The sequence below is a fragment of the Mixophyes fleayi genome, chromosome 1 (genome assembly GCF_038048845.1).
Source record: "Mixophyes fleayi isolate aMixFle1 chromosome 1, aMixFle1.hap1, whole genome shotgun sequence".
NCBI lineage: Eukaryota > Metazoa > Chordata > Amphibia > Anura > Limnodynastidae > Mixophyes > Mixophyes fleayi.
Window position 1 is genome coordinate 396,664,973 of NC_134402.1, and position 10,578 is coordinate 396,675,550.

The 10,578-nt window shown below is 44.4% G+C and overlaps 1 long non-coding RNA gene across 2 annotated transcripts in view; it reads right to left on the reverse strand.

Annotated features, from left to right (window-relative positions):
- LOC142109203 (uncharacterized) overlaps nt 1-7,537 on the reverse strand; it is a 29,942-nt gene extending 22,405 nt beyond the window's left edge. For both annotated transcript variants that reach the window (XR_012680309.1, XR_012680308.1), the window contains exon 1: nt 7,220-7,537. This is a non-coding gene — a long non-coding RNA (uncharacterized LOC142109203). The remainder of the gene's footprint in view (nt 1-7,219) is intronic.
- Between the last annotated feature and the right edge of the window lie 3,041 nt (nt 7,538-10,578).

The following is a 10,578-nucleotide window of genomic DNA, read 5'->3' on the forward strand; positions in this document are numbered from 1 at the left end:
ATTTTCATCAGGAATGGGACCAGTTCCGGGAGTGTGATGTCCTCCGGGATACCCCGGATCTGTAAATTATTTCTGCTACCCCTGTTGTCAAGATCATCCAATCTAGTCTGGAGTAAATGGATCTCCTGAGCCTATCTCTCCAGTGCCTCCTAAAATCCTGATGATTCCTCCCTGTGTGTGTGCCTCCACAATGGCTAACCGCGAGGCGAGTTGTGAAAAGTCTGCTTGGAGATGAGCAACTTCCTTACGAATAACTTCATGAAGTCTAGTCTCCAGGTATTTGAAGTCTTTTTTCATCGGGAGTTCATCCTTTGTGGGGAGCAACTTAATAAGTTGCAGGATGGTACTCAAATCTTGGCCAGATTGCGAGGTTGAGATGAGGCTGCTGGTAAGTTGACTGGAGCAGCGGAAGGTGAGACACACCTGAGAAACTGTCTGAGATCCAAACGTTGGGGTGGATCAACCGATTTTTTTGGAACCCCGCTTTGCAGTACTTTTCCTGTCCTTGCTCATGAGGAGGCACAGCACCGTATCTTGGTTGAAGCGATCAGCCTTAAGTTACATGCATGAAGTGAAGAATGTAGTTACTTTTAGTCACGCTCCCCACTAAGTGACCTAGAACGCCATGTGGCCAGAGCCCAGACCGGGTCCACCATTACATGGTTCGGAGCAGTAAGTGTAGGATCAGGTAGGTTAGTGTGCTATATTATTCAGATCTCGACACACTTCCAAATCCGTTCACTTGTAATGAATTATAGCAGGTACCTTATAGCGGAACTGGAACTGGCCAGGTTAATACAATAAACAAGAGTCTTGTCTGCACTGTTCCTCAATCGCCACAGGGTGGCAGCAGCTCACCAAAAATGATGTAGTGATAATTCGCTGGGCCAGATAAGATAGGGCGATTTAAGCAGGCACTGACCTGGCCACAGGGCTGAACACCTCAGCAGGACTCCAGCTACTTGCAGGGATCCACCAGATCAAAGACCCCACCTGTCACCGAGCACCAGGACAGAAGTGGGCATCTTGTCAGATGGCAGCCACGGAGCACCACACCAGCTGCTTCCACAAATATGCACTGCTGTAATGCGGATTGTTCGTGGCGAGGTGGCCTCCAGACTGGGAGCCAGATAGCAGTGCTTCAGGAAAATTTGCAGGACACCGAAAGTACGGAGAGCCGTGACTTTCGGTCCGGATGGCGGGGAGAATCCCTTGAAGATAGAGCCTCGGCTGGTCAGCGGAGGTCAGAGCCCCAGATCCCCAAAGGCAGAGTGTGTTTCGGGAAACAAAGGACCCTTGTCCAGCAACGGATAATCATACCGCCAGCCCTGAGGTACTTGTGTAGTGGCGCTGCACAGGGGAGTGCTCAGGGCGCTTGGCCGCAGTCCCGGAGCCCGAGTAAACAACGAAGCCACAGGTATAATACGGTTCTAACTTCAGCCCAGATTTCGGGGAATCTGCTGCATACAAAAAACTTTTACCCTAGGAGGGTATTGCAGGCAGTGCCGTAACTAGACATTTTAGTGCCCTGGGCGAGACAGGGCACCGACGCCCCCCATCTAAGTGGGAGTGTCAATAGTCGAGTGGGTGTGGTCAACCTACTGTGGGGGCGTGGCTAGTGCTTTATAAGTTCTAAACCGCACTGAAACCCCTCCCTCCCCATTCTTCACGGTCTGGCTTTGTAAGGATCTTTATGTAATAAGCCTCCATAGAATCAAAGTACTTTAAATGCAGCTGTCACATGCTAGCTGTATAAAAAATGAATTGTTTTTTTAAATAAAACTCACTGAAATAAATTAAAACATAATTGTAACGGTACCATTTGTATCACACTGCCCCTTCATCCCACTGTGCTCTCCATCACAGTTTCTCCTTTATCACACCGTGCCATTGAGCCATCTTTATCACATTGTGCCCCCTTATCACCATCACACGAAATTATTATTATTATATATATATATATACACACACACACACACACACACACACACACACACACAATATAAAGAGCCTCCTAGTGTCCACCATACAATAGAGAGAGCATTCATGTGACCTCCATACTATACAGAGAGCATTCCTGTGACCACCATACTATATGGAGAGCATTCCTATGACCGCCATACTATACGGAGAGCATTCCTGTGACCTCCATACCATACAGAGAGCATTCCTGTGACCTCCATACCATACAGAGAGCATTCCTGTGACCGCCATACTATACAGAGAGCATTCCTATGACCACCATACTATACAGAGAGCATTCCTTTGACCACCATACTATACAGAGAGCATTCCTATGACCACCATACTATACAGAGAGCATTCCTGTGACCTCCATACCATACAGAGAGCATTTCTGTGACCTCCATACCATACAGAGAGCATTCCTGTGACCGCCATACCATACAGAGAGCATTCCTGTTACCACCATACTATACAGAGAGCATTCCTATGACCACCATACTATACAGAGAGCATTTCTGTGACCTCCATACCATACAGAGAGCATTCCTGTTACCACCATACTATACAGAGAGCATTTCTGTGACCTCCATACCATACAGAGAGCATTCCTATGACCCCCATACTATACAGAGAGCATTCTTGTGACCTCCATACCATACAGAGAGCATTCCTGTGACCTCCATACCATACAGAGAGCATTCCTGTGACCGCCATACTATACAGAGAGCATTCCTGTGACCGCCATACAATACAGAGAGCATTCCTGTGATGGAGAGGGTGCAGAGGTTACAGCTGTATTTCGGGGGTCGGGGTCCAGGAGTCAGAATTGACAGGTGTCAGGGATCAGAAGGAAGGGTATAGTCCTTTCATGGACCAGCCACCACACTAGCCCCTCCCCCCTCTCGCGGCACCCCCTCCTCCCCCGACTCGTGGGGAGGCGGGTGCCGCGAGTCGGGGGAGGGGCCACAATTTTTTATTTTTTATTTACTATGTAACACAGAGGGGAAGGTAGCTGGCGGCTGCTGCGCCCCCTCGGGCTTGCGCCCGGGGCGACGGCACCGCCCGCACCACCCTAGTTACGGCTCTGATTGCAGGACTATACAGAAGAGCCCAGTCTGCGCACGTCTGGCACAGATGGCAGCCAGGCCACGCCCCTCATTTTTTTGTTTTTTAAATTGTCCGCTCCCCCCCACCAATGAAGAGGGGAGTGAGGGCCTACCGGTGAATAGCACCAGCTCCCCAGCAGGCCAGTCCAACCCTGGGTGTGCTGCTGTCGGGGAGACTGGATACAGGAGTTGAAGAATCACAAAGAGCTGCTATACTTTCTAGTATATTCCTGGAGCAGGAGTATCGATGTTGGACTCAATTGATACTCAGGCACTAAGTAGTACACTGAACAGGTTCTTATAGTGGCTGGTTGATTGGTGGTTCCCCGCATGTGTCATCAGTACTGGAGTTTAGTGGCAACACCTGTGAGAGGTCTTATGTCATCTCTTGCCTGAGGCTGAGTCCAGCTGGGTTTTGTTAAGGATTCTAATTAGGAAGGCAGCAATCAGTGGACTGCATAGTGTTGAATGCAGGCCAGTGATGTCTAAGACTGCTGATACTGACAGGATGTCACTGTCAATTTACTCTCATGGACCTCAAACAGTGCAGCCTGATGAAGGTTTCCAGGAACAAAAATAAGATGACAGAGAGTCATTTCAGGAGTCTGCCCCTGACCTGGTAAGATTAGACCAGAGAGTTCCTGAGTCAAGGCTGCAAGAATCTGAGAACAAGGAATAATGGGTATTTTACAGAGACCTCACCATGATCCTGCAAAAAAATTTGAGACAAGGCATCTGCCTTGGTATTCCAAGTAAACAGTATAAACCACAACAGACTAAAGTTCACCTTCTAACCAATTTCTCCATTATTGAAAAGCTCATTTTATATGAAATAATTAATGATTCCCAACATCATAATTAATCTCGGCAGAGGAAAATTTGCTAGAGGAGGATGATCTAATGAACCATATATAACAATTTGCATATCCTAAAAAACTTTGTTGAGCCAAGTTAATAATAGCCTATTCTCTAACATACCAAATCCTGTCTGAGAAATGATATAACCTAAGAAAGAAAACAGGTTTACTACAATACACAGTTATTTAATTTAGCAAACAATTCTTAATGTCTCCAACATAATTATAACAAGGCAATTAATATACTTTCAAACTGAGTAACTGCAAGAAGAATAGGCAAAGAAAGGCATTTCTCATAACAATTCTAATTCCACTGACCATTTATTCTGAAGTTCAAATCAATAATCGGATTATGGATTGATAAACATGGAGTCCCCAATACTATTGGTATGGAAGGGGAATGTGCCAGAAAAAATTAAATTTCTTCCATATCGAGACCACCCCCACTAGTGTCACCTTAGATGTTTTGCAATGAGTTACACCCTTGGTCTACACCGATATCCAACTTATAAATTCAGACACAGGAACCTAGAATAGTAGCAGGTATATTTAAGCTTTGGCTAACAGCAAAATATAAAAATGTATCTGCAGCCCTATTATCAAGAAAATTAAAATTATTCACAGATAAATAGCAAAATAAAATCTGAATTAGTAGCATAAGGATATTATTACTACAAGAAAATACACTGTGACTAGATGAGCTTCCTTGGACTCATCAGTTGTCTGGGCTTCTTGGGGCAGGTGAAGTGAACACTTTTTTTCACAGTATAGGCACAATCCCAAAGTTTGTTGCACATGTTTTTCCTCAGATGATAGCCTAGAGGTACCAAATTGCATAGGTACAAATTAATCAGTCCCCCAAATTATGTGCTCTGATCCGATGAGTGAGGACCCAGTTTGAACTACAGCTTATAGCTTGACAGATAGTTCTGAAAGATTTATGGCAACTGGAAAAACAATCAGGTAAATTCACCGTAGGTTCTGACATACCAAAACCCAGCAGCTTATGGAACTCTGGATGCCTCATCTTGGGTGACGATAGTAGATATGTCCTATAGCATATTGGTAAGTACCTGAAGTTGACTGGCCAGAACCTAGGCCCAATTTGTCTCCATGTAACTAGCCTGTTATAATGGGACGTCAAAACAGCAACCCACACAATAAACCTCTACAACCAGACCAATCATCTTTGCCTTTAGCAGGCCCCTTTCACATAAAGCTGAACATGCTCACTGACACTTATTTGTCCCAGATCTTCTGCATGCAATAGCTGAGGCTTTGTCTAGAAGGGTGTTAGCACATGAATATATTGGAGACACAATAGCCAAAATGTTGGTAGAGAGGTAGAACAACAGGTAAAAGACATACACACAGGACTGTGAATACAGACAGAAATGCAGCTACTCACACAGATAAAGATGTACACTATATGGACAAAGTATTAGGGCACACCTGTTAATTATTGAATTGAGGTGTTTCAATCAGGCCCGTTGCCAGAGGTGTATGAAATGAAGCAACTAGATATGCAGTCTCCAATTGCAAACATTTGTTATTCAAAATGGGCCGTTCTGAAAAGCTCAGTGACTTCAAGCTTGGTACTGTAATTTGCAATAAGACAGTTCGTATAATTTCATCCCTGCTGGATATTCCACAGTCAACTGTAAGTAATATTATTAGAAAGTGGAAGCATTTAGGAACAACAGCAACTCAGCCACAAAGCAGAAGACCTCGTAAAATCACAAAGCGGGGTCAACAACTGCTAAGACACATGGGGCTAAATGTATCAAGCTGAGAGCTTTTTTGGCAAGTTTGAAAAGTGGAAATTGTTGCCTATGGCAACCAATCAGATTCTAGCTATCATTTTGTAGAATGTACTAAATAAATGATAGCTAGAATCAGATTCGTTTTTCAAACCAGCCGGAAAACTCTCAGCTTGATACATTTACCCCATGGTGCGTAAAAGTCTCCAAAGCTCTTCTGATTCCATAGCTGAAGAGTTTCAAACTGCCACTGGCATTAATGTAAGCACAAAAACTGTGCAGCGGGAGCTTAATGGCCGAGCAGCTGCAAGCAGCCTCACATCACCAAGGCCAATGCCAAGAGTTGGATGTAGTGGTGTAAAGCACACCAACACTGGACTGTGGAGCAGTGGAAACGTGTTCTGTGGAGTGACGAATCATGCATCTCTGTTTGGTAGTAAGCTGAGCTAGATGGGGTTTGGTGGACGCCGGGAGAACATTATCTGGCTGACTGCATTATGCCAACTGTGAGGTTTGGTGTAGGGGGGTTAATGGTATGGGACTGTTTTTCAGGGTTTGAACTAGGCCCCTTATCTCCAGTGAGGGGCAATCTTAATGCTTCAGCATACCAAGTCCTTTTGGACAACCTTCCAACTTTGTGGCAATAGTTTGGGGAAGGCCCTTTTCTATTCCAACATGACTGTGCCCCAGTGCACAAAGCAAGGACTACAAAGACATGGTTTGATGAATTCGGTGTGGAAGAACTTGACTGGCCTGCACAGAGCCCTGACCTTAACCCCATTGAACTCCTTTGGAATGAACTGGAATTGAGATTGTGAGCCAGGCCTTCTCGTCCAACATCAGTGCCTGACCTCATAAATGCTCTACAGAATGAATGGGCACAAATTCCCACAGAAACTCTCCAACATATTGTGGAAAGCCTTCCAAGAAGAGTGGAAGCTGTTATCGCTGAAAAGGGGAACCAACTCCATATTAAAGTATATGTATTTGAATACAATGTCATTACAGTCCCTGTTGGTGTAATGGTCAAGAGCCCCGAATACTTTTGTCCATATAGTGTATATGTGGAGTGCTCTCAGAGAATATCTTAATGCTGCTCTTTATAAACATAATCTATAAATGCCACGAGAAAAGAGTGCAAAAATAATATTGCAATCATCACCAGAATATGCACAATTTAAAATAAAATAGGTGAATTAAATAAAATAAAAGATAAATAAATTAAATAAAAAATAAATAATAATAATAATAAAAACAAATCAAAAGAGAGTGATAAGGAAAGTACTATGTATTAATTCATAAGTATCGTTGTCAGAAAAACAAAACTTCAATGCATCCACTAGAATCAATAATAAACACAACTATATAGTGCAATTATATACTAAAAATAGTAAAATAAATCTTGTTAGATCCTGCAAGCAGCACAGCTGCTTGAAATGTTTATAGCTCAGATGCTGAACTGTGAAGGCGAACGGAGTGTATGGAGCAGCAAGTAGGGCAAACAACAGCAATTCTCTGGAACGGATCTTACCATATAATGTCCCTAGAGCCACGTTCCGAGTCTGGTGATAGTAGCAAAGTCTTGAATTAGGCCATATATTTCTTGCTATAATTTCTGGTGCTTGTATGTGAAGTGTTCCCAACTGCATGGAACGCGCTAGTTTTGCTGGGCTGTATAGTGATGGCAGACAGAAAGGAAGCTGCTGGTTGTGTCACCCCCCAACGCGTTTCGTCCATTTGGACTTTTTCCAAAAATTTTAGGACTCCAAGAGGGGAGCTTATGCCGCAGGTGTTGTGGCTGCATTAATAGTTCATCCTGGCCCAGTCTCTGATTTGTGCCTTTGCGTGGTGTGGGTGGGGCCAGGATGATGGAATTCACTGTAAATAACGTCACCAAGCCTAGGAAAGTGGGAGGGATGCAGGAGGGTACACTGCTCTCCCCGGAATCCGGAAGAGCTCATAGAAATTTGGGAGTACCCTGGACATTCAGGGAGAGTAGGCAACTATGATCTGGTGTTTCATAAATACTGTTCATGCCTTGTGAATATTTGGTAATTAAAGTGTCTAATTGGTGTCACTGGTTCCTAGTTTATTGATAATATAACTTGATATGAATATTATTATTTCAGGCCACAAGATGGCTGCCTCTACTGTAGGTTCACAGCAGTTGCCCTTCTTAACTATACAACCACTTAATACAGCGGATTTATAGCTTCAGTATATCATGCTTATCATATGTGGACATTCATCAACATTTGTAAATTTTTTAAATACTAGATTAGAATACACTAGAAGAGTGTTGAGATGAAAACCACAATTCGAGCCAGACAGCTATTAATATGCAATTCTGTTTTAGTGTCTGCAGAAAACATGCAGGGTTATTACTGTGTAAAGTAAGGTCATTATACTGATTAGTTGATTGCATGCCTTCACTGCAGACTTGTTTGTATCCCATTACTCCAGTACAGCTGCTGCTCTACAGCATTTCTTAACTGTCGCTGCATTTTAAACATGTAATATCTTACAACTGTCAGTAGATGGAGCTGTTATCCTGGAAAAAGTGCAAAAATAAAACGCTGAACTGAATGACTGTGCTTCCACGCAATCAGAGAACAGCAACAGAGCCCGGAATGTTCTGGAGAACAGAACGTTCTAATGTCAATATCCTGTGACAGGTTTTGTGTACTAGAAGTGGAATATTAATACATGGGAACATTGCATGTTATCTTTCCATTTCTCTCTTGTTGCTTTATTTCCAAGGGGTCTATTTAACAATATACGGTAATAAAAAAATTATTTTGTTGCAATTTACCAATAAAAGTTCACCAGGGCAGCTGAGCATCACTGTTACATGCAGGGCCGGACTGGCCATCTGGCCCTTCTGGCATTTGCCAGAAGGGCCGATGGCTGTGTGGGCCGGTCCGGTACCCTGCGCAGCGATCATGTGAGTACAGCCCCCCGCCCTCACTCAAATTATTATTTTTTTAGTCTTTTCTTTTTCTATTAGCAAAGGAGGGGGGCGGGCGGCTCCGGCGCCGCAATCATGTGAGTATACAAATACTCACATGATCGCGGCACCCGCATCCACCCCCCCCTCCTTTGTTTGCACTGAATGTCGGGCGTGACGTCATCACGTCACCGTCATTCAGTGAGGAGCGGCGCCCGGAAGAAAGAAGAAAGGAGAGAAGACAGAAAAGAGAAGAAATACAGAGGTAAGTAAAAGAGAGTAGAAGCGAAGAGAGGCACATGGGAATACAGGGAGAAAAGCCACAGGGGAATAAAAGGAGAAAAGCCACAGGGGAATAAAAGGTGAAAATCCACAGGGGAATAAAAGGAGAAAAGCCACAGGTGAATAAAAGGAGAAAAGCCACAGGGTAATAAAGGGAGAAAAGCCACAGGGGAATAAAGGGAGAAAAGCCACAGGTGAATAAAGAGAGAAAAGCCACAGGGGAATAAGGGGAGAAAAGCCACAGGTGAATAAAGGGAGAAAAGCCACAGGGGAATAAAAGGAGAAAAGCCACAGGGGAATAAAGGGAGAAAAGCCACAGGGGAATAAAGGGAGAAAAGCCACAGGGGAATAAAAGGAGAAAAGTCACAGGGGAATAAAGGGAGAAAAGCCACAGGGGAATAAAGGGAGAAAAGCCACAGGTGAATAAAGGGAGAAAAGCCACAGGGGAATAAAGGGAGAAAAGCCACAGGGGAATAAAGGGAGAAAAGCCACAGGTGAATAAAAGGAGAAAAGCCACAGGGGAATAAAAGGAGAAAAGCCACAGGTGAATAAGGGGAGAAAAGCCACAGGGGAATAAAGGGAGAAAAGCCACAGGGGAATAAAGGGAGAAAAGCCACAGGGGAATAAAGGGAGAAAAGCCACAGGGGAATAAAGGGAGAAAAGCCACAGGGGAATAAAAGGAGAAAAGCCACAGGTGAATAAGGGGAGAAAAGCCACAGGGGAATAAAGGGAGAAAAGCCACAGGGGAATAAAGGGAGAAAAGCCACAGGGGAATAAAGGGAGAAAAGCCACAGGGGAATAAAGGGAGAAAAGCCACAGGTGAATAAAAGGAGAAAAGCCACAGGGGAATAAAGGGAGAAAAGCCACAGGTGAATAAAAGGAGAAAAGCCACAGGTGAATGAAGAAAGGAGGGGGGGGGGTAAAAGGGACTGGGTGATGAAGAAAGGGGGAGATAAAAGGCACAGGACGATGAAGAGGGGCAAAAGCAGCATGGCAGAATGTGATGAAGGGGGTAAAAGTAGCATGGAGGGCGCAGTGTGATCATAAGGGGGCACAGTATGGTGGTGATGAAGGGGCTGTTTGCAGGGAGGGAAATATGTTTATTTATTAAATGTGAATACTATTATTTTGATGTTGGAGCTGTAGTGAGGCCTAATTTTAAAATGTGGGTGCTATATTGATTTAACAGCGGTGCTGCTTGGAGTTTTCTAAATTTCATGTACCAATTTTTTTTCCAAATAGGCCCCCCAATATTCCAGGATCCAGACAAGCAGCAACTGATCTAAAGACACTAGCAGCCACAAGTCGGAGAGAGCAGGACAGTCTGCCAACTGTTCTGAATTTGGTGGGTTACTGTATCGCTTAGTCAGGATTTGGTCTGACTGCAGGGACAGTTGGGAGGTATGTCCTGCTTCACATTGTACTGCTTGTGAAGGCAGAACTGTGTGCACCTAACAGTAGTGCTCACAGTATTGCGTGTGTATTTGTTGAAAATGTGTCTAGTAACCATATTACATATAGGAGCCCGCCTATCTTAAGTGCCTAGGACCCCCCCCCCCCCCCCTCCTCCCCGAGCCTTAATCCGGCTCTGGTTAGCAGGAAGAATCTGATAGTTGCTCCCAGTTCCTGGACAGGACACAGCCTGCAGAGCAAGCCGAGGA